This window comes from Echinops telfairi, unplaced genomic scaffold, assembly GCF_000313985.2.
Source record: "Echinops telfairi isolate 266 unplaced genomic scaffold, ASM31398v2 ScPeMD7_7410;HRSCAF=8448, whole genome shotgun sequence".
In the NCBI taxonomy this organism is placed as follows: domain Eukaryota; kingdom Metazoa; phylum Chordata; class Mammalia; order Afrosoricida; family Tenrecidae; genus Echinops; species Echinops telfairi.
The window spans coordinates 4,631,248-4,655,673 of NW_022111310.1; the positions used below are offsets into that span (position 1 = coordinate 4,631,248).

The 24,426-nt window shown below is 40.8% G+C and overlaps 1 protein-coding gene and 1 pseudogene across 2 annotated transcripts in view; one reads left to right on the forward strand and one right to left on the reverse strand.

Moving 5' to 3' along the window:
- The window catches only part of INVS (inversin), a 152,336-nt gene that overhangs the window by 40,213 nt on the left and 87,697 nt on the right, over positions 1–24,426 (forward strand). The gene's annotated exons all lie outside the window — the stretch shown is intronic.
- On the reverse strand, positions 5,877–10,667 carry LOC105979375 (annotated as a pseudogene).

Below are 24,426 nucleotides of genomic sequence, written 5' to 3' on the forward strand. Positions count from 1 at the left end.
TAGTAACGTAATAAAGGAGATGAAAAATTGAACTGAAGTAGATTTCCAGAAAAGAAATCTGGAAAAGAAAACAGGAAGTTCAACTAGTTGCTTACTCTTGTTTTCGTAGATTCTGTGTAACATAAGATCCCTGACGCTGGAAACAAAGAGGAAGAAGCGGTAGTTGGAAAATAAGGCCTTGGTCATAGAAATGAAGCTGGAGATCGCATGATAGAATTTTGCAAAATGAATGACTTCATTGTAAATAAATATTTTTTTAACAACACAAAAAGCAACTAAGTATACACGTATACTTCTCCAGATGGCATACACAGAAATCAAATTGACTACACCTGAGGGAAGAGACGATGGAGAAGCTCATGATTAGCACATAAAATGAGGCCAGGGGCTGACCGGAACAGACCACAATTGCTCGTGTGCAAATTCAGGTTGAAGCTGAAGAAAATGAAAACAAGTTCTCTGGAGGCAAAATATGACCTTGAGTATACTTGAATGTCAAGAACATCCCAAGAAAAGATTTGATGCATTGAACACTAGTAACAGAAGACCTGGTGAGCTGTGGGAAAACATCGAGAACATCATCCACAAAGAAAGCAAAAGAAAAGAAAGGAAATTCAAAGTGAATGTCAAAAGAGACCTCTAAAACTTGCTTTTAGTCAGAGTAGCTAAGGCAGATGGAAGAAATGATGAAATAAAAGAGCTGAGCAGAACATTTCAAAGGGCAGCTCAAGAAGACAAAGTAAAATATGATAATGAAATGTGCAAATACCTATAGTTAGAAGACCAAAAAAGGAAGAACATGCTCAGCATATCTTAAATTGAAAGAACTGAAGAAAAAATCCAAGCCTCGAGTTAAAATATTGAAAGATTATATGGGCAAAATATTGAACTATTCAGGATGCATTTGAATTAGAGTGGTGCTGAAGTATATTGATAGTACCATGGGCTACAAAGCCTAAAACCAAAGTCACTGCCATTGAATCGATTCTAACTCATAATGACCTTATAGGACAGATTAAAACTGCCCCTTTTGGTTTCTGAGGCTATAAACTGCCCCTTGGTTTTCCAAGGCTTTATGGGAGCAGAAAGCCTCATCTTTCTCCCAAGTAGCTGCTGGTGGTTTCAAACGGATGATCTTGCAGTTAGTAGTCCAATGCTACCAGGGGTCCTTCTGGACTACCAGATGAAGGGCTAAATCTGTCCTGGAATAAGTACAGCCAGAATGATCCTTAGACATGAGAATGACAAGGTTATATCATCTTGGACATGTTATCGGAGAGACAAGCTCCTGGAGAAGGACATCATGCTTTGAGGGACAGTGAAAGAAGAAGCCTCTCAACAAATGGGACACTGTAGCTGCAGCAGTGAACTCAAACATAATAATTGTCAGGATGGCACAAGACCAGCCCTGTTTCTTCCTGTTGAACATAGGTTCACTAGGCGTCAGAACTGACCTGATGGCACCTAAGAGCAACAACCACACCCCACTGTCACTAAAACTCTTTATTAATATCACCATTTTTTAAGAAAGCCATCACTCTTTATTAATACCACTGTTTTCTTTATTAATCGCTTCATTTTTAAAGAAAGTTATCATTCTTTAATAATTTGGGCTAAAAAAAATCTTACTTTGATCTTTTACTCCTTATGATATTCTCAATCTTAAGATACCATATATACTCGAGTAAAAGCTGACTCGAATATCAGCCGAGGCATCTAATTTCACCACAAAAAACTGCATTTAAAATGTTCTGAAAGAACCCCTGGTGGCATCGTGGTTATGAATTCGGCCGCAATCCAAAAATTGTGCTGAAAACTCAGCTTATACATGAGTATATACTGTACATAGTTTTATTGTGTCTCATTTTATAATCATTTCAGATTTATTCATTTTTTCATATCCTGTGTTCTACACCTTAGACCATTGTCTTCTCAAAAAAAAAACTTACATTGCGCTAAAAAAGAATTTGAGTGTGAATAAGCTAATGTGGTGAAGAAAGCTGATTGTGTCTGGCTATCGAAAGATGTAGTGTCTGGGGTCTTAAAGGCTTGAAGCTAAACAAGCGGCCATCTAGATCAGAAGCAGCAAAGCCCACATGGAAGAACACATCAGCCTGTGTGACCATGAGCTGTCGAAGGGATCAGGTATCAGGCATCAAAGAACAAAAAATCATATCATTGTGAATGAGGTGGAGAGCAGAGTGGGGACCCAAAGCCCATCTGTAGGCAACTGGACATCCCCTTACAGAAGGGTCACAGGGAGGAGATGAGCCAGTCAGGTGCAGCATAGCAATGATGAAACATACAACTTTACTTCTTAAATGCTTCCTCCCCCCACTATCATGATCCCAATTCTACCTTACAAATCTGACTAGACCAGAGGATGTACATTGGTACAGATAGCAACTGGAAACACGGAATCCAGGACAGATGATCCCTTCAGGAGTGGTGGTGAGAGTGGTGATACCTGGAGGGTGGAAGGAAGGTGGGATGGAAAGGGGGAACTGATTACAAGGATCTACATATAACCCCCTCCCTGCCGGACAAACAACAGAAAAGTGGGTTAAGGGAGACATCAGACAGTGTAAGGTATGACAAAATAATAATAATTTATAAATTATCAAGGGTTCGTGAGGAAGGGGGGGAAATGAGCTGATACCAAGGGCTCAAGTAGAAAGCACATGTTTTGAGAATGATGAGGGCAACAAATGTAAAAATGTGCCTGACATACAATGGGTATATGTATGGATTGTGATAAGAGTTGTACGAGCCCCCAATAAAATTATTTAAAACAAAAGAACTTGAATATGACTTCGTTTAATACTTTCAGTATGTCAGAAGTGGACCTTATAATCAAGTCAGATTTGGAGTGACTGGGACTGAGGACGTCATAAGGATTGGCAAGAAATGAGGAAAAGCCAACCAGAAGTGATAAGTGGGTAGCCTAGCAAGTGGAGCTAAAAGAAACACAGGAACAAAACATTCTGAAATGTAGAGATGAGAAATGTAGATAATCTGTTAAAAATCAGCAAGACCTCAGTAGCAGAGATGAAGGAAGCGATGAGGCATGACAGAGCACCCTTTTTCTGTGGGACCTCACAAAGGAAAATGGCTAAAGAATTTCAGATGCCTTGCAGGTTTTAAGTTTTTTCATGAAAAAGCATAAGTGGAGCGCTAATGCCTATGACCATAGTACCCTTCACCCCACAAATATAATTAAGAGCTGTGACTGTCAAAAGCACTGGCCTATAAATCAAAAGTTTCATTTACTTAACAATTACTGACGACTTATGAATCAAAGGTACACATCATTATATTGGGAATATAGCAGTGTACTAAAAACAAAACAAACCAAACAAACAAAAGCTCCCTGACCTCAAAAAGCATACATTCTATTGATGGGAAACAAACAATAAACAAATGAAAAGGTATAAAATGTGTACATTATGATGTCAGCTGGGGATAAGTGCTTTGACGTGATAAAGCAGTAAGACAAAAGAATGAGATGTGGAGTCCGGAGGTTGTAAAATACATAGGTTGATGCAGGTAAAGCCTCACTGAAGCAAAGAACATTTGACTAAAGACCGAAAGGAGAAAAGACAACACCCAGGAGAAAGATACCAAATACACAGAACTTGAGATGGAAGCCTGTCTGAGCCACACAAAGAGCACTCAACAAGGTCACTGTGACCCTGGTGGAGTGAAAACCAAAAACCCTCCAAAATCGCTGCCATCGAGTCAATGTTGACTCATTCGTGACTGCCCCGTGGATTTCCGAGATGTACATGTCGATGGGAGTAGAAAGCCAATCTTTCTCCTGCAGAGCTGCTGGTGGTTTCAAACTGACAACCTATGCATAGCAACCCAACTCGAAACTATTATGCCACCAGGGAGTGTGAAAGAGTATCAATACCATTCAGAGCCTGTGGGCCACTGAAGGGTTTCTGCTTTTACTCTATAGGAGAGAGAAGGTTATAGAACGGTTTGAGCCCAGAAAACATGATTGGGCTTATATTTTGGAAGACTCATTCTAACTGCTGTGTTGACAATAGAATGACGAAGAATGAGGGCACATAAAAAGAGAGAAATTAGGAAGGTGAGAGACGATGTTCACTTGGACCAGAATTGGGTAGAAATAGTGAGAAGGGGTCCAATGTAATTTATTAGATTATAGATATGAGTGGAGGAGTCAGCTTCCTAATATATTAGTTTTGTTCTGTTTGTTTTTAAGGTTTGTGTATTCTCAGTATTTTATTAGGAGTACTTGAAGCATATTCCAAAGTAGACAGAATAATATATCATTCTCAGCTTTAATAACTGTCAAGTCATGTTAATCTTATTTCCATTTTGCCCTTCCTATAGTAAAGCTTAGGAGCCCTGGTGGGGTAGTGGTTACGTGTTTGGCTGCAATCCAGCTGGTCGGCAGTTTGAAAACACCAGCAGCCCCTCGGGAGAAAGACTGGACTTTCTACTCCTATAAACAGTTACCATCTTGAAAACCAGCAAGGGAGTTGCTTGAGGTGAGCACAGGGTGACAGGCAACCCCAGATGGGTGCAGAAAGCCCCCCTTCCCCACCATCCTTTTGTTGACCCTGGGCCCCATGCACATTAGGACCTGAAGAGCTAGTCAAAGATAAATCAAATCTCTGTACTTAACAAAGTACTTCTGTTAGGTCCCGTTGTCTAATCAGAATTTCTGAAATTTGTTATAGCCTTATGGGGCCAGAGACACATGTGCAATTAGACATTGTGTGAACAGATATTAAGTGACACACACCTGTATAGATTTCCCATTTGTCTCATGAGCCCCTCTGTGTTAGTCAGAGTTGAATTGTGAAACAAATCCAGAGACATATGTATAAGAAAGAGCTTTATATTTAAGAGTAATCCTATATTAAGAAAGCATCCCAGCACAGTCCAGATCAAATCCATCAGTTGGATATTAGCCCATATGTTCCAATATTAGCCCATGAATTCCTCTTCAGACTGACACAGCCCATGCCATGATGCCAAATGCAAGAAGATCACAGGCCAGTGGGTGAAAAGTCTTGTGTTTCCAGTGGTGGTGGAAGCATCACAGCACTCTGGCTGCCATTAGCTTGGCTCCATCTGGCTAGTCCACAGGAAGGTGAAGCAAAGAGAGTGTGTGTCCTGGCTCCAGAGAGGAGGAAGAAGTTCCCAGAATCCTCATGAGAAAGGCCACGCCCAGAAGGAGGGATCAATTAGGCTGTGACCTGATTGACAGGCTAGACTCGACCCCTTCATTCTTATTTATCAAGTTGACATGAAATTGTGTAACTACCACACCCTCTCTTTTTTTGTAAAAATAGCTTAACCCCAAATCTATCTTGATAGCTCGGTCTTTTCTCTTTTGGGGGCAGTTTCCAAGTCATTCAGAATTTTGTGTTTCTTTTCTGAATCAATAAATACTATACAAAACAACCTAAAAATGGCTACCACCATCTCTCCCCTGCCCCCCACCCCTAGGAACAATACTCTGGGTCACCTCCCTCCAGGGTTATCCCTCCAGATTTGGTCCAGCAAATGGGGTTGAGTGGCACTGTCCCCCCTTGAACCTTCTCAGAGGGATTTGGCTGGGGTGGGGAGAAGTGACTCGGTTAGGGAAATGGATTAGTGTTTTTTGGTTTTGGGGAGAAGAGACGGCACCTGGGGCAAGAGCCTACCCCAAAGAAAATGGTGTCTAAATGTTCACTGTTCCTTCTTTTGCTTCAAAAAGTGACATTTATTCAAAGGAAAAAAATGACAAGATGTCCATCCCTTGGCTCCCTTTCCCTCCCCCTCCTCCTGCTGTTCCTCCTCAGCTCCGCAAGATTAAACTGGCCAGGACCAGGCAGCAGGACAGATAGCTCCTCCTCTCAGATGAGGTCAGCAGCGTTGAGGGGCTCTCCTCCATGGAGGTGTTGTAGAAGGTTTCGCTGTCTTGAAGAGTCCTCTTGTCTTCTTCTGTCACCATGTTAATAGCCACCCCCTTTGGCCAAATCGTCCACCACGACCAATTCTGTGGATGTAGTTTTCCCTGTTGGTGGGCAGGTCATAGTTGATGACTAAAGAAACTTGCTGTACATCAATGCCTCTGGCCAGTAAGTCAGTGGTCATCAGGACACTGCTAGAACCAGAACAGAATTCCCTCATAATCACATCACGTTCCTTTTGGTCCATATCTCCATGCATAGCAGAGACAGTAAAGTCTTGGGCATGCATCCTCTCAGTGAGCCAGTCAACCTTCCTCTGGGTATTATTGAAGATGACTGCCTGGGTGATGGTCAAGGTTGCATGTAAGTCCCACAACATGTCCAACTTCCCCTCCTCACGTTCCTCATTGATGTAGAACTGACGGATACCTCCAGGGTCAATTCTTCCTTCTTGACCAGAATCCACATGGGGTCCCTCATGAACTTTTTGGTCACCTCAAGCACATCAGAAGGTATTGTAGCCGACAACAAGACTACCTGGGTGTTGCTGTTGAGTTTTTGGAATATGTTGTAGATCTGGTCCTTGAATCCACAGCTTCACATTTCATCTGCTTCATCCAGTACAAGCATCTTGATATACTTGGGAGACAGGTATCTTCGATTAAGCATGTCGAATACACGGCCTGGGGTGCCCACGATGATATGCGGAGCCTCCATCTGCAGCTTCTGCACTTCGGCGCGCACGTTGGTGCCCCCAATGCAGGCATGGCAGGAGGCACCCATGTAATCTCCTAGTGCCATCACCTTTCTGTGTCTGCTGGGCCAGTTCTCGAGTGGGAGCCAGAACCAAGGCCCGGGTGGCCTTCAGATCTATTCAATCTGCTGCAGGATTGATATGGCAAAAGTGGCGGTTTTCCCAGTCCCAGTTTGGGCTTGAGCGATCACATCATAACCCTTGATACAAGGAAGAATGACTCGCTGCTGGATGGCAGAGGGCTTCTCAGAATCTTAGGCATAGAGCCTCGGAGCAGGGACTTTGAGAGGTTCATGTCATCAAAGCTGTCGACAATCTCATTCCAGTTACTCTCGATGACACCTTCGGGCTCCATCCCATCAGGGCCGTTGTCTCTAGACCGGGGATCCTGGCTCGTAGACCTGGTCCTTAGAAACTTGATAGCTCAGTCTTGACTGATTGCCTGAATCTAGATTATATTGATTCTATCTCCAGATATAGTTAACCTATTTCTTGTCCTCTGCATGCCCTTTAAATTGCTTATTGGATCTAGAGATGTCTTCTGATTTGAGTTTAATGTTTTGGGCAAAACTATTTCATGTTATGATATGTTTCTTAGCAGGAGATACTTCATGTTTGGTTGTCACTGGTTTTTTGTTTGTTTGTTTGTTTGTTTGTTTTTCCTTTTTTATTAATCATTTTATTGCCGCTCATACAATTCATCACAATCCATACATATATCAATTGTGTAAAGCATAGTTGTCTCTGTTTTAGTGATTTTAGCAGTTATTGATATCCAGTGCCTAGAGCCACTAGTTCATTTGTAGTAACAAAATGCCAATATTCTAATTTGATCATCTCTTCGAGGAGCCCTGGTGGTATAGCAAGCTACATATTGGGGTGCAAGGTCAGCAGGTAGAATCCCCAGTCACTCTGTGGGAGAAAGATGAGGCGTTCTGCTCCTGTAAAGATTTAAAGCCTCAGAAACCCAAAGGGGCAGTTCTGTTCTATAGAATAGAGTTGCTCTTCATGGAACAGACTCAATGGCAGTGAGTTTGATTTCATTTAGTCCATGTCTTCATCTTCCTTTGGACAAGATCACTATCTAGTATGACCAAATATTTCAGGTTCATTTTCTATATTGTTTCGCTCTCAATTTAGAATCACCCATATTCCCAAGGAACCTTTGAATAGGTACGAGTATCTGCAGACTACAATCTGGGGCCTATGGGTGTGTGTTGCTACTGGGTTGGCCATTATTGCTAAGCCTTTACGGTGAACAGAGCTTGGAAGTATCATGATTTCATCACTTCATGTTCTAATTCAAGACTAAGATATTTTAAAATTAATCTCTTCTGTCTTACATATCACCTAGCTAAGAATAATAGAAGATCGCAATGTATAGATGAAGAAACTGAGCCTCAAAGAGCTTGATTCATTTATCATTAAATAGCAGAGCCAGGACTCAAACATAGGTCTGACTCCAAAATTTTTGCTTAAAATCATCTATTTTAAAATTCACCTTGGCACAGCTCTTTTGTTGCAAGGCATAGCATTTTTAATAGAACTGACAGGCAGAAGAATCAATTCAACTAATGTATTGAGCACCCAGTTTTATGCAAAGTTCTCCTTTGTATGATTGGTGTCCTTCATAAATCTTGTCAACTCTGTATTTAAAATTTATCCAAAGTTCATCCATTTCTCTCTGTCCCTGATCCAGCCACCACCATGCTAAGATTATTGTAGTAGCCTCACTGGTCTCCTGACTGCGACCCTTGGTCCTTGCAGTCTATTCTTGACACTTCAGCCAGAAACTCCAAACTGAAAAACAAAACTCACTGTCATCAAATCCATTCTGACCCACAGAGACCCGATAGGACAGGATAGAACTGTCCTTGTGGACTTCCAAGACTATAACCCCTCACAGGGGTAGAAAGCCTCATCGTTTCTCTGAGGAGTGCCTGGGGGCTTCAGCCCAAGGTGTGGTTTTAGCCCAAGATGTAACCAGCAGAGCCTTCACTCCTCTGCTTCGAACCCTATAAGAGTTTTCCATCTCAATAGAGGAAAGAGCTGGAAGTCAAAGGACGTTTATAGAGATTTAGATAAAGACATGTACATATGCAAATATATTTATATATGAAGATGGGGGAATAGATCTAGGTGCCTATGTTTGTAGGATTAGTATTAAGGTAGCAGAAGGACATTGGGCCTACACTCAAGTACTCCCTCAATGCAAGAATACTTTCTTCTATTAAGTTGGCATTCTATGATGCTCACCTTCCCGACACTACCGCTGAAGACAAAGCTGGTGAATAAGCAAATGTGGTGAAGAAAGCTGATGGTGCCCGGCTATCAAAAGGTATAGCATCTGGGGTCTTAAAGGCTTGAAGGTAAACAAGCAACCATCTAGCTCAGAAGCAGCAAAGCCCACATGAGGAAAGCACACCAGCTTGTGCGATCACAAGATGTCGAAGAGATCAAGTATCAGGCATCATCAGAACAAAAAATCTTACCATAGTGAATGAGGGGGGGAGCAGAGTGGAGACCCAAAGCCCATTTGTAGGCCACTGGAGATCCCCTTGCAGAAGGGTATCGGGGAGGAGACGAGCCAGTCAGGGTGTGATGTAGCAACGATGAAAAATACAACTTTCCTCTAGTTCCTAAATGCTTCCTCCCCCTGTCCACTATCATGATCCGAATTCTGCCTTGCAAGTCTGGCTAGACCAGAGGATGTACACTGGTACAGATAGGAACTGGAAACACAGGGAATCCAGGGCAAATGATCCCTTCGGGACCAGTGGTGTGAGTGGCGATCCTGGGAGGGTAGAGGGAGGATGGGTTGGAAAGGGGGAACCGATTACAAGGATCTGCAAGTGACCTCCTCCCTGGAGGACGGACAACAGAAAAGTTGGTGAAGGGAGATGTCGGACAGGGCAAGATATGTCAAAATAATAATTTATAAATTATCAAGGGTTCATGAGGAAGGGTGGGGGAGTGGGGAGGGAGGGGGGAAAATGAGGATCTGATGCCAGGGGCTTAAGTGGAGAGCAAATGTTTTGAGAATGATGAGGGCAATGAATGTACAAATGTGCTGTACACAATTGGTGTATGTACGGATTGTGGTAAGAGTTGTATGAGCCCCTAATAAAACAATTTTTTAAAAAAAGAACTGAGGAGCGTTGACCCTTGAGTAAGAAAAAAACAAGAGTTTTCCATCTCAGAGTCAATGCCCAAGTATTTCCTGTGACCCATAAAGCTGTATGTGTTTTGAATCCTTCTCGTTTTGTGACTTTGTTTCTAATCTTGCCCTTGTTTTCTCGGCATAAGCCACTCTGTTCCTTTAACAGGTAAGAAACGCTCTGGTCTTGAGGTGTTTGCGTTTGCACTTCCTTCTTCCCGAGTGCTATTCCAATAACTGTCTCCATGTTCACCCCTCCCTTTCATTAAGCCTTTACTCAAAAGTCACAGTCTCATACGAAACCCGGAATAGGTAAATCCGTAGAGACAGTAACTGGATTAATAATTACATCAGGAAGGTTGTGGAGAAATGACAACAATGTCTACAAGGAAGAGGATGTTCTAAAATTGATTGTAGTAATGATTACACAACTCTTCTTAATGAGATTGAACTATTAAATTATATGATAGGTGAATTATATGCCAATAAAACTATTTTTTTAAGATTAAAGCAAGAAAATAAACTTAAAAATTGAGTCATGGCCTCAGTGAACCCTTCCCAGGCTACCTTGTCTAATACTCCCCTCCCTTTCAAATCTGCATTATTTACTTATTTTAACTCAGCACCTAACATTATCTAAAATACCATACAAGGGCCCTCAAAGAGTTCATGGAAACTTTGGACTGAAAAAGAATGGAAATTTTCCATGAACTTTTTGAAATTCCCTCATATAAAATATATTTTTATCTTACTGTCTACAAACTCCAAGAGGTGAGAGATTTTTCTTTCCCTTGTATGCTTTATTCATGACTTTATCCTCCATTGCCCACTATTAGTGCTCACAATTTTATTGAATAAATGTGTATACTTCTAAAGCAGCAGTTCTTAATTTGTGGGTCACGACCCCTTTGGGGGTTGAAGGACCCTTTCACAGGGGCCACCTAAGACCATTGGAAAACACATATTTCTGATGGTCTTAGGAAAGGAGACACCACTCCTCTATCTGTCTCCAGGCCGGTGAGCCTACATTCAGATACACCCACTTAAGAGTACCCAGCTTGGAAGACTGTTACCCATGCTACCCCATGCTTCAAGACAAAATTTCATTTATTTGTAATTAGAAATAAATATTTCACAATATATAATTACATTAGTTTGTGATTAATCACTATGCTTTCATTATGTTCCATTAGTAACAATGAAAATACATCCTGCATATCAGATATTCATTATGATTCATAACAGTAGCACAATTACAGTTATGAAGTAGCAATGAAAATAATTTGGGGGGGTCACCACCACATGAGGAACTGTATTAAATTGTCACAGCATAAGAAAGGTTGAGAACCACTTTTCTAAAGTTTTAATTTTGTCAATTCTCCTAGGTTGTCCATCATTTCTTACATTATGCATATATTATCTATTCAAAAAGCATTGGATAAAAAAATAAAAATAAAAAAACAAAAAATAAATTTGAAAAATTAAAAAGCCTTGGATCTTCTAGTTGTCTAATATTAGAATATTTTTCAAAGTAAAAATTAGCTGCGCTTTGCTGTCTTTGTGTTACACAATCCCCCTGCTGTAGCCCAAAGGTCTCCTAGTTGCTCTTCACAAACTGTTCCCTCTCTTGGGACTCTTCATTTCTCTTCCTTTCCTTCCCCCATGCCACACAGACCCTCTCTCTGAGCTGACTCTCCTTGGAAAGAGAGTCGGTGCAGCCTAGTGGAGAGCAGAGGCCTGAACATTTGCATCTCCAGGATGTTTGTATTGACAAATGGCAGTCAGCTATTGACATTTATGTCCCTTGGTGATACTTCAATTGGCTTATCTTTGCTGGTCAAATGCCTTAATTGTTCTGGCCTTTAATTTAGTCAAAGTTGGAGCTGGAGCAGAGGGGAAAGAGAAGGAGCTAGTCTAACAAAACATCAAGCTTGAGCTGGGGGCTGGAGGCGGCTGGCAACGATCAGCCTGTCATAATGTTATGATTTGTTCATTTTTATACCATTTATTAGCCTTTACTTGTGGTGCCATTTGGCCTCCAGGGCAGATAAAGTGCTGTCTAATTTGGTAGGTCTGCTTCTGTCAGAGCAGCCTCGACAGGGAAGGTGTTAGCTGCAGTGACAAATAATCAATAGCTGTCGTTGTCATGAGGAACATGAGCAGTTGGGCCTTTCATCTGGAGGATTAGAGGTCTAATTGGATTGAGAATAGGGAGGGTGGGCTGTTGGGTAACCCTGTCAGCCTTGTGAAGCTGTCAAATGTCGGCCTTATTCATGGTGAAGGGAGTAAGGAACTGTGTGCTTTCAGAATTGAGGAGGAAGGTGTATGAAAGCCCGATTTTATACAAAGGAATAGATCTTGAAGTCAACACAGCTAACATATGCTCCCATTTTTATTTCATTAGACTTCTCTTTGAATAATAAATCTATGTTATTTTACATGATATATTCGAGCATTGATGTAACACACTCACACACACACATACACACACAATCCAGATTATTTCTTTTTGTCTTTGGTAATGTTAGAAGATAAACAACTTAAATGAAGATTTAAAATGAAACTTTAGGGGATAAATTGCATAAATTGTCATCTCATTGTCAGAATTAACAAGTGATAAGCATTTTAATACTATTATTAGTATAAAATAAGTGAGGCATTAAGTTAAAAGGATAGATGAGTTAGTAATGTGTGATATTCAACAGTTATTTTCCCCACTCATTTAGAAATGTTGCTCCTTACAAAACAAAATATTTTATTTCTTCCTGCATGAACTAACCATGGCTAAGTTACTTTTTCAAAAGAATGCCTGAGAAAAAAATGACCTTTAGCAAAATAGAACAAATAATATGCCTGGATTTAAATAATGCCAATAGTATCATATCGAATGTCAAAACCTCTTTTCCGTTATGTTCACGTGTGCTATAATGCTCTTTGGAGTATGAGATGGAGAAAGCATTCAGGGAAAGTGCTTTGTACATTGACTTATTCTCTAATGTACCATCTCTTCAAAGCCAAGTTATTAATGAACTCTAATTGCCATGAAATTCTATAGAACAAATTTAATAATGATGAGTATTACAGTGTAAAGTTTTATAATTTCCTTATGTAAACACTCTCTATGTACAAATGTAGTTCAGTGCATTGTTCTAGTCCAAAAGAGTACTGGGCTTCCCATTGGGATGCTACCCTCAGCAGCAGCAGTTCAACGCACCCTCCTCTCCACCAGAGAAGGATAAGGATTTACAGCTCCAGAAACCCACAGAGGCAATCCTACTGTGCCATGTAGAGTTGCGTGAGTCAGAATGGACTCCATCGTTTTTTTGAGAATCCCTGGTGACACGGTGGGTTTAGCTAACATGGCTGCTAACTGTAAGACTGGCGGTTCAAACACACCAGCTGTACTGAAAGAGAGAGATGGGACAGTCTGCCCCTGTATCAATGTACTGCCTCAAAAACCCCAAGCAGCAGTTCGACTCCGGTCTCATTGGGCTGCTGGGAGTCAGAAGCCACTTGATGGCAGGAGCTTTGGTTTGGGTTTTAAGAGCCTTTTGGCGGGGGCTGGGTTGCAGAATATGGTGTGTATTTTTTTTTCTTCCATTTTATTGGGGGCTATTACAACTTTTGTTACAAAGCATACATCGATTGTGTCCGACATATTCGTACATATATTCCATCGTTCTTTTCTAGACATTTACTTTCCACTGAGCCTTTGGGATCAGCTCCTCCTTTTTTCCCTCCCTCCTCCCCTACCCCAACACCCATGGCCTCCTGATAGATTGTAGATTGTTGATTATTTTCAAATCTCACTTTGACCGCTGTCTCCCTTCCCCTCTGGTTTCTGTTCTTCCTCCTGACTGGGGGTATGTGATTATGTGCCTTTCATTGTGATGGGAGCTCCTTCCCTCCCACTTTCCACACCCCCACACACTTGCCCCTACCCTTTTGGGATCTCTATTCCCATCCCTCCCCACTTCTCCCCCTTCCCCCTACCCTTTTGGGATCTCTATTCCCATTCCGGTTCCGGGGTTCCATGTGTTGTGAGATTTATCTTTTGCCTATACCTATGTACATGCTCCCGTTTAGTCTAGATTGGGAGGCGGCATTGAGGTTGTGATAGCGTGAGGTGGGGAGGTCTCCAGGAAACAGGTATATTGCGTGACCTGTTAGTGCTCTACTGCAGCCTGATTGACTCACCCCCTCCTTGTGACCCTCTGTAGGGGGATGCACCACTGTCCGTAGATGGGCTTTGGGTCTCTGCTCCAACCCCCCTCCATTCTCACCAATGCTTTTTTGCTTGTTTATTTACTGTTCGTTGCGAATCTTCTGATGCTTGTTGAGAGCCTTTTTAAAGCATCATCTATTTAGTATATATCCATTAAGGCCTTGAAGAAAGAAGAGTTAAGAATCATGCCAGGAGTGTGTTAACGGGCATTGCTAGGTTATGGATTATGCATTCATCCCTTCCCTATGACCCCATGATTTCTTTTTCTATAGCCATTCAAAGCCCTTACACCCAATTAAAAATGGCTCCAGAACTGAATATTATTTATTTGATTTTCTTCACTCTTGTTGCTCTGAACAGGGAGAACACCAATAGTTGCACCTTAGAGGGCCACCCACAAGCTATCAAGACCCCACTTGCTACTCACCAAACTAAGATGTAGAACATTGTATTTGTTGACTATGTTGGACCAATTGTCCTTGATGTCCCTAAAGACTGTAGTCCTGAGCCCCCACGCTCGGCAACTCATTCCCTCAAGTTAGTTGGTTATGGCTAAGAAATTCTCAGAACTTTGTCCCTGTGTATACTCTACACGGATATATTTAGTCCAAAGGATAAGTATGGGCCATGGGAATCTCAGTCTCTACAACTCTGCGACCAGAATTACTAGAGGCTTGGTGCCTGGCTACCACTACTAACCACTCTGAAAGAGATTTCCATTAGAAGATTCTAGATCAGTGGTTCTCAACCTTCCTAATGCCGTGACCCATTAATATAGTTCCTCATGTTGTGGTGACCCCCCCCAACCATAAAATTGTTTTCATTGTTACTTCATAACTGTAATTTTGCTATTGTTATGAATTGGGCAACCCCTGTGAAAGAGTCATTCGACCCACAAGGGGTTGCGACCCACAGATTGAGAACTGCTGTTCTAGATAGAGTGGGAGAAAATGTGAACTATAACTAAAAAAAATAATAATAATTTTAAAATGCATGATCTGATAGAAACTAATAGGACCTCTGGGACTAGGGTCTTTAGTTACCCTTCAAACCTGGAACTGAATTCACTCTGATAGCTCAGCTTTCAGTCAAGCAGTACACAGGTCTATAATATGAACAGTAGCACTAGGGAGGTAAAAACTCCTTAAAACAGTCAGCCATGATGTAGCAACGATGAAAAATACAACTTTCCTCTAGTTCCTAAATGTTTCCTCCCTGCTCCCACTATCATGATACGAATTCTACCTTACAAGTCTGGCTAGACCAGAGGATGTACACTGGTACCGATAGGAACTGGAAATACAGGGAATCCAGGGCGGATGATCCCTACAGAACCAGTGGTGTGAGTGGCGATACTGGGAGGGTAGAGGGAGAGTGGGTTGGAAAGAGGGAACCGATTACAAGGAACTATATGTGACCTCCTCCCTGGGGGATGGACAACAGAAAGTGGGAGAAGGGAGACATCGGACAGGGCAAGATATGACAAAATAATAATTTATAAATTATCAAGGGCTCATGAGGGAGGGGGGAACGGGAGGGAGGGGAAAAATGAGGACCTAATGCCGCGGGCTTAAGTGGAGAGGAAATGTTTTGAGAATGATGAGGGCAATGAATGTACAAATGCACTTTACACAATTGATGTATGTATGGATTGTGATAAGAGTTGTATGAGTCCCTAATAAAATGATTAGGAAAAAAAAACAGTCAGCCATTTCATTCCATGATGTTCACCTTCCCAACATGATCGCTCAAGATAAAGTGAGTGGATAAGCAAATGTGGTGAAGAAAGTTTATGGTGCCTGGCTATCAAAAGATTCTACTTTACAAATCCAGCTAGACCAGAGCATGTACACTGGTACAGATCAGAACAACAGTCAGCCATTTAATATCAAAAGGGCAACGATTGCCTAAGGACAAATTTCAGAAGACAGAAAGGGATAAGAAAGAAGAAATGGGAAATGGAAGCACAGGGAGGAAGCGGGATGAATAGTGTTATGTTGTGGGGATTGTAATCAATGGCATGAAACAAATGTGTGTAACTTGTTGAATGGACAGCTGATACGCTCTATAAACCTTCACCCAAATCACAATAAAAAGTTATTTGTTGGTTGGTTGATTTTTCAAATGAACTGAATGAATGTACAAAGTAGACACTGGATAATTGTACCAGTGATCTCATTGGACCCTTCATATTCTGAGATTCATGACATTACAAACAGTAAGTTCTTCCTACGTCTGTACTTGCTTGAAGATTCCAGGATCTTATTCATTTGGTAACCCCTAATGAAGATGAACACAGTTCTCAATACTGCTGACCAAAGACCTTGAAGCCTGCCTATCTAAGGTATTTGTGTTACTTGATCTCTGCGGAAATGTAATCGTGGCCATACTTTCATCTGAAGCACAATAACGGGACCAAATAAGTAAACGCCAGACGAGGAGTGAGCCTGAAGATAGCCATGGAGAAATGTAAAAGGAACACTTAAGATATCCTGGGATATTGTAGTCAGGAATGGCTTCCTTAAAGAGAGAACATTTCTGCAATGTAGAGGGAAAAGAAGAGGTGGTGCTTTAACCACTGCACCACCTTTGGCTTTGCTGCTTCTTACTTGAGGGATTCCAAGCAAGCTTTTGTTGTTGCTGTTGTTTTGGGGGTTTTCTGTTTTAATCATTTTACTGGGGACTCCTACAGCTTTATAACATTCCATACATCAATTGTATCAATTTGTATATATGTTACCATCATCATTTCCAAAACATTTTCTTTCTACTTGAGCTATTGGTATAAGTCTGAGCAAGTTTTACAATTCAATACTCTGGACTACAGAGTCCTAGTTTTTAAGGTTCTGACAATACTTCTCTTAAAAGACCCTTATGGGAATTAAGGAGTTCTGGTGGCACAGTGTTTAGGGGCTCAGCTGCTAACCGCCAGGTTGGTGAGTCAAACCCACCAATGACTCCATGGGAGAAAGACAGGGCAGTCTGCTTCCATAAAGATTTACAGTCGTGGAAACACTCTGGGGCAGTTCTGCTCTGTGAATCTGAATCAACTCAGAAGAAATGAGTTTAGTTTCTGATTTTATGGGAATTAAATAATTCAATGGATTTAAAAGACCTCTATATAATCTTTGATTTCATTAAGGTACACATAGTCTTAAAATCCCTGAATTAGATCATAAAATGATAAACTGGATCACAAAAAAGATAAGCCCTTTGAGTAAGGGGTAGTGTATTCTAGCAGACTGAATTTTCCACTTTGAAGCTAAATTTGTGAGGCATCAACCACAGCAGTCAGGTAATTAGTCCTGAAAAGGGTCTTCCCTATGGACTTTAGCTCTTTTTACCCTATATTATAATTCACTTACGGCCGTCAAATTGATTCCAACTAACAGTGACCTTAAAGGACAGAGTAGAACTGCTTTGGGAGTTCCTGAGACTGTAATGTGTTATGGGCATAGAAATCCTCATCTTTCTTCTGTGGAACAGTCAAACTTCTGACTGCCTGGTTAGCAGCCCAAGCTATAACCCACTATGCCCTCAGGGCTCCTATAGTTAGTCATGAACCAATCTATCCTTAGGGTTAGGTGCCACACAACTGATTTGGACTTAGTGTGGCCCCTGTGACAGAGTAGAACTGCACTATAGTGTTATGTAGGCTGTAATACTTATGGAAGCAGATCACCAGGTTTTCCTCCTGCTAAGCTGCAGGAGTGGGTTTGAACTGCCCACCTTTTGGTCAGCAGTTGAGCACTTAACCATTACACCAGCAGGGCACCTTCTAGGGTTCCATTGAATTTATCTGATATCCTCTTATATTGTATATCCTCTACAATGTCTTGCACAATAATAGGTTAAATAAATATATTTTATTTGAAGAATGAAACATTCCTGTTATAGTTATTAGGATTAGTTCTGGATCCAGTTTAATATCCAACATCCTTGAATAATCTTATTTGTCTACCTTTCAGCTTTACAGAGATGTTAAAAATATTTCTCATTCTACAAAACCTTGTATTGTCCTTACATTGGGATTTAATAATGAGAGGTAGCATTTTACTCAGTGAACATATTTGGTACTAGACTCATATACCTGAACAAGGAAAGTTCATATGTTACCCAATTGGTTATGAGGGTTCAGCAGGAAGGGTGTTAAATTGTGTCAAAATTACAATAATCACTATTCAGGGACAGCTATTACTCAGAAATAAACACCCCAAAAGGAGGTAGGCATTCAGTCAAGTAGTACATAAGAGTGACTACAGGTAGGCAGTGGGCAACTGGAATTTTTGTCCAAAAGTAGCAGGGTTCCCATCAGGAAGCAACACAAAACTTAAGATTCCGAGTCTGTTCTCGTCAGGGGCCCAAATTATATCAAAGAAGTGACTTGTTGTTTGAGAGGGAAACATGGGTTTTCTTGATACTCACTAGGATGCCAAGTGCCAGGTTACAATGGCTTTATTGATAACTCAAGGTATGATGCACTTTCTCATTTCAGCCTAGACCTACCGTGTCTTAGATTAACTTAATAAGGATAAGGAGTGTTAAGACTGCTTAAGTGGAAAAATATAAAAAGAAATTGTAAAAATATTATAATAAAACTTAGTCCTACTTTCTAAGACTCTGATTCAATTGTTTTGAGGTAGGAACTAATCACGACTTTTACAAACATCCTCAGTAATTTTAATGGGTTTAAAAAATGAATGATGTTAGTAGTAAATCAATCTACTTAATACAGCTGATCTTTGACAAAAGGCTGGGGGAAAGTTAGTGACTTTAACAAATGGTGCTGGCAATACTAGATATCCACTTGCAGAAAAATAAAACAATCCATATTTCTCACCATATATAAAAACTAACTGAAGATGGATCAAAGACCTAAATGTAAAACCTAAAGCTATAAAGACCATCAAAGAAAACATAAGGTCAAATTTAGGGGCCCTAAAACATAGCATAAATGCACTATCAAACATAATTAAAAATATACAAACAGCAGAAACTACCTACACAGCTGGGACATCCTAAAAATAAAATGTGTGTGCACATCAAGAGATTTCACCAAGAGAACAAAAAGAGCACCTACAAACTGGGGGGAATTTTTGGCAATAGCTGATTGGACAAGGGGCTAATCGCTAAAATTTATACAAATTTTAATACCCCAACAATCAAAAGACAGACAATCCAATTCTTTTAAACAATGGCAGAGAACATGAATAGTCACTTCTCTAAAGAAGCTATTCAGTAGCCAATAAAGACATGAAGAAATGCTCGCTATCATTAGCCGGTGTTGTTGGCAAGGTGCCATCGAGTTGGTGCCACCCTGTAGCAACCTTATGCAGAATAGAAAGAAGCACTGCCCTGTCCTGCGCCATCCTTACAATTGTGCCCATGCTGGCGCCCATTGTGGCAGCCACGGTGTCCGCCCATCTCCGTAAGGACCTTCTTCTTTTTCGCTGGCAGCATTAGCCACTAGGGCACTGCAAATTAGACAGCAGTGAGATATCATTTCAGCCCAGCATTAATTGTAAAATGCTGCAGCCATTGTAGAAACTAGTATGGTGCAGCGTTAAAAAATTAGAAAATAGAAATACCACCCATCATAATCCCACTGTAGTTGAATCGAATGTGATTCATATAGACCCTACAGAACAGAGTAGAAAGGCTTCTTAGGGTTTCCGTGACTATAAATCTTTATGAGTGCAGACAGTCTAATTTTTCTCATATAATCCAGAAATCCCACTACAAGGTATATATCCTAGATAAATAAGAGCCATGACAAAAATGCACAACCCAACCCTATTACAATAGCAAAAAGATAGAAACAATCAAAGGATGAGTGGATAAGCAAATCATAGCACACATACACAGCAAATACTCTGCAGCATTCAAGAATAATGATGAATCTGAGTTACACTTCATAACATGGATGAACCTAGAGGACTTTATGCTGAGTAAAATTGCTCAATCACAAAAGGACAAATACTGTATGAGACACTTCTATAAAAGGCCAAGAAAAAGATCTGTACCCAGAAAGAAACATTCTTTGACATTTACCAGAAATGGGAGAGAATGGATGGTAAATAACCAGAAGGTAGACACATACTAACTTGAGGTAGATACATATTAACCTAAGCACAAAATGATAGTGACAAAGGAAAACTCCAGAAGGAGCACAAGAGTTAAAGACAATAAAGGCAAGTACTCTTACATACATAATCCTGAAATAATAGTAATTACAGGAGTGGATGCATTGATAGACATGCTGAACAGGAGCAGGAGAGTAAAAGGGACCACACCCATGAACGTACATAGATCTGACAGAGGATATTTCTACAAATGTATTTTCATAGGCTGCAAATATATCCTTGAATATAGTAGAGCATGCAGGGGGCAAAGTTATAAAAACTTCATAGCCATAATCAATCATCTTTATAGCGTGAGTTTCTAAGTCTGGGAGATCAGGACCATAATCTTAAGGAACATCAAGTTCAACTCACACAACATAGTCCACAAAGACAGTGCTATCTTCATCTTAATTTTGTAATAACTGGAGTCTTGTGAGCAGCCACCCAAGGTTTAATTATTGGTCTCTCCCTGTCTGGAGCAAAGAAGAATGAATGAAATCAAAGACAAAGAAGCAGTTCAAAGAACTAATGGACCACATGAACCTCAACTTGACCCTGAGACCCAAATGCTGTCCAGTTATCACTGCTGACCACTCTGAAAGAAGTCATAAAAGGAGGTCCTGCTGGAGGAAAGTCAAGGGACATATAGGAAATCGCTGGGAGGCAAAGGGCATTTATAAAGGTCTAGATAAAGACATGTACATATGCAAATATATTTATACATGAGGCTCAGGAAATAGATCTATGTGCCTATATTTATAGGTTTAGTATTAAGGTAGCAGAAGGACATTGGGCCTCCACTCAAGTACTCCCTCAATGCAAGAATACTTTTGTCTATTAAATTGGCATTCTAAAAAATAAATAAATAAATAATTTGGCATTCTATGATGCTCACCTTCCCTACACAACCGCTGAAGACAAAGCGGGTGAATAAGCAAAAGTGGTGAAGAAAGCTGATCAAAGGATATAGTGTCTGGGGTGTTAAAGGCTTGACGGTAAACAAGCGGCCATCTAGCTCAGAAACAACAAAGCCCACATGGAAGAAGCACACCAGCCTGTGGGATCACAAGGTGCCGAAGAGATCAGGTATAAGGCATCATCAGAACAAAAAATCTTACCATAGTGAATGAGGGGGGCAGTGCGGAGTGGAGACCCAAAGCCCATTTGTAGGCCACTGGAGATCCCCTTGCAGAGGGATCTCGGGGAGGAGATGAGCCAGTCAAGGTGCGATGTAGCAACGATGAAAAATACAATTTCCTTTAGTCCCTAAATGCTTCCTCCCCCGACTCCCCCCACTATCATGATCCCAATTCTACCTTGCAAGTCTGGCTAGACCAGAGGATGGACACTGGTACAGATAGGAACTGGAAACACAGGGAATCCAGGGCAGATGGTCCCTTCAGGACCAGTGAGTGCTGATACTGGGAGGGTAGAGGGAGAGTGGGTTGGAAAGAGGAAACGGATTACAAGGAACCATATGTGACCTCCTCCCTGGGGGATGGACAACAGAAAAGTGGGAGAAGGGAGACGTCGGACAGGGCAAGGTATGACAAAATAATTTATAAATTATCAAGGGTTCATGAGGGAGGGGGGAGCAAGGAGGGAGGGGAAAAATGAGGAGCTGATGCCAGGGGCTTAAGTGGAGAGCAAATGTTTTGAAAATGATGAGGGCAATGAATGTACAAATGTGCTTTACACAACTGATGTATGTATGGATTGTGATAGGAGTTGTATGAGCCCCTAATAAAACGATTTAAAAAAAAAAAAAGGAGGTCCTGGATAGAGGGCAAGAAAAATGTGGAGCAAACTTCAAAATCATTTTCTAAAAATCTGGGTTTAGTGGCCTGGTAAAGACTGATAAAATACCTGCCACGTTGACTATTAGAAACCTTGTAGGCCTGGAGCTGCATCACCCCTTGCCTCAACGTTCAGTCAGATGGTAAACAGGCCTACCAGGTGAAGAGTAACACCAGGGAGGTCTGCACTGTATAGATGAATCAGTCAAACAAGATCAAATGGACAACATGTGCCCAGGGATAAAGCTCAGAAGGCAGGAAGAGAGGAGAATATATGTCTGTGTATGTAATTAGAGAATCTCAGAATCTCATGATAATTGGACTTTCTAGAGCCATTGAAGCTCAGTGACTCCCTGAAACCATAACTGTGAAGAACCCTTTTTAAAACCCGGAACTAAAAGTGTGCCCCAAGTCATATTTGAATCAGATTATAGTTTAGTCTAATTGAAATGAATGTATTTAAACATAATATTTAAATTGTCATAGAATTTCAAAATTTCATTCCTTTAAAGAATGATCTGTATGTGATCGGATTGACAACAGCAACTTGAAAGGATAAATGAGAAGCTAACAAGTTTGTGCTAATGATGGTGAATTTTTTGGAAAAGGCTGTGAAGAAAGGTGGCGTAACTTAAAGAATGTGACCAATGTTGTTGAATTGTGCATGTATAAATGGTTGAAGTGGTGTGTGTTTTGTTTTGTGTGTGTGTGTTTTGTTATGGGTATTTCCACAAAATATGACTGTGATTTCAGTGAAAAGCAAAAGATGTTTTCCAGTTCCTCTGTCAACATTGTGCTCAAATTCCAAATCCTGTCTCCTATGAAGAAGCTGAAATCTGTTGTTAGCTTTTTCAGCCTTCTCTTTATTCCTTTCTGTAGACTTTTTAGGACCCCTGATAGCTTAGTGCTTACGCATTGGGCTGAGAACTACTCTTGTAAAGAATTACAGTCTCAGAATCCAACATGGGTAGTTCTACTCCGTCCTAAAGGGTCATTATAAATCAGCTTCGACTTGATAGCAGTAAGTAACTTTTTGAGTCTCCACCATGTGTGTGCAGTTCAGGAATTAACCAAGAATTTTAGGAGAGACTTATATGCATATTTGGGGCTTCCTTTTTAACTCTCTCTTTATCTTTTTCTCTCATTTTAGAAAATTATTTATTTAAAATATTTATCATTTTATTGGGGGATCTTAAAACTCTTACCACAATTCATATGTACATACCCTGTGTCTAGCACATTTGTAAATCTCTCTTTTTCATCTCCATTATTCTTACCATATTAATTAAGTCTACCAAATTTTTTTTAAAATCTGAAACCTATCATGTCCTACGAGTCTTCCTAATTTCAGTCACTCTATACAAGATCTTCTAAGGTAATCCTTTTCAGAACACTTGATAATGGTAGTTGAGCACTATCTAAACTAAAAATTATCTTGTTTTTCTGTTCTTGGGGTTGTGGAGACTAAGTTTGCATGGTCCATTAGTCTGTTGGACAAATTATTGCCATATGCCTTTTAATTTCAATCTTTCTTTTTTCCTTTGGATGGGGAGAGACCATAGATAGTTAGTTGCTCATGAGCTTTTAAGATCCCAGTTGTGAGTCATCAAAGTAGCACTTCAGGTGTTTTCTTTGTGAGATCTGCCAAGTGATGTTGGTGTCCCCTGAGACTATGGACCTCATCCCCCAGGCCTGATAATTCATTCTCTCAAGGTGTTTGCTTCTGTCTAAGAAGTTTTCTTAATTTTGCTTCCACTGCAGCCATATTTCATTTATTCATTTAACAAATAGTGGACAAGCTAATGCAGCTGCAAGGTTGGTCTACCACATAGACTTAACTGGTAAAGAGACATCAAACTCAAGTGGATTTAGACAATTTATTCCTTATGGCATAGCAGGCAGCCTGAGTTTCGTGTTCAAATGGTTCTCCTTGCCCACAAGTCCCATAAGGGTAAAACAGTTCTCCGAGAGTGAGTCGGTGCAACAGCTGAGGGAAAGCGAGCTTAGACGGCTCCCAATCTTACGCGGACCTGTGAGCAAACCTGGCCGGGTTAGCTGCCAAAGGAGACTTTATCCTTATTGTCCTGTTCTGGAAATACAGTAAATCGATCCTCTGACCTGACGGTAAATCCGATCTCTACCTTCCGAATCTGCTTGCTATGCAGACACTTTCGAAAAGCATCTGGGTTACTTGATATGTGGAAACATTGTGTAGAACAGCCGCCAAATAGGTACGTCGAGAAAGCATACTTCCTTTTTTTTTTTTTTTTTCAAAAACATTTTTAAAACATTTTATTAGGGGCTCATACAACTGTTATCACAATCCATGCACACATCAATTGTGTAAAGCGCATTTGTACTTCATTCTCAAAACATTTTCTCTCCACTTAAACCCCCGACATTGGGTCCTCATTTTCCCCTCCCTCCCCGCTACCCCCT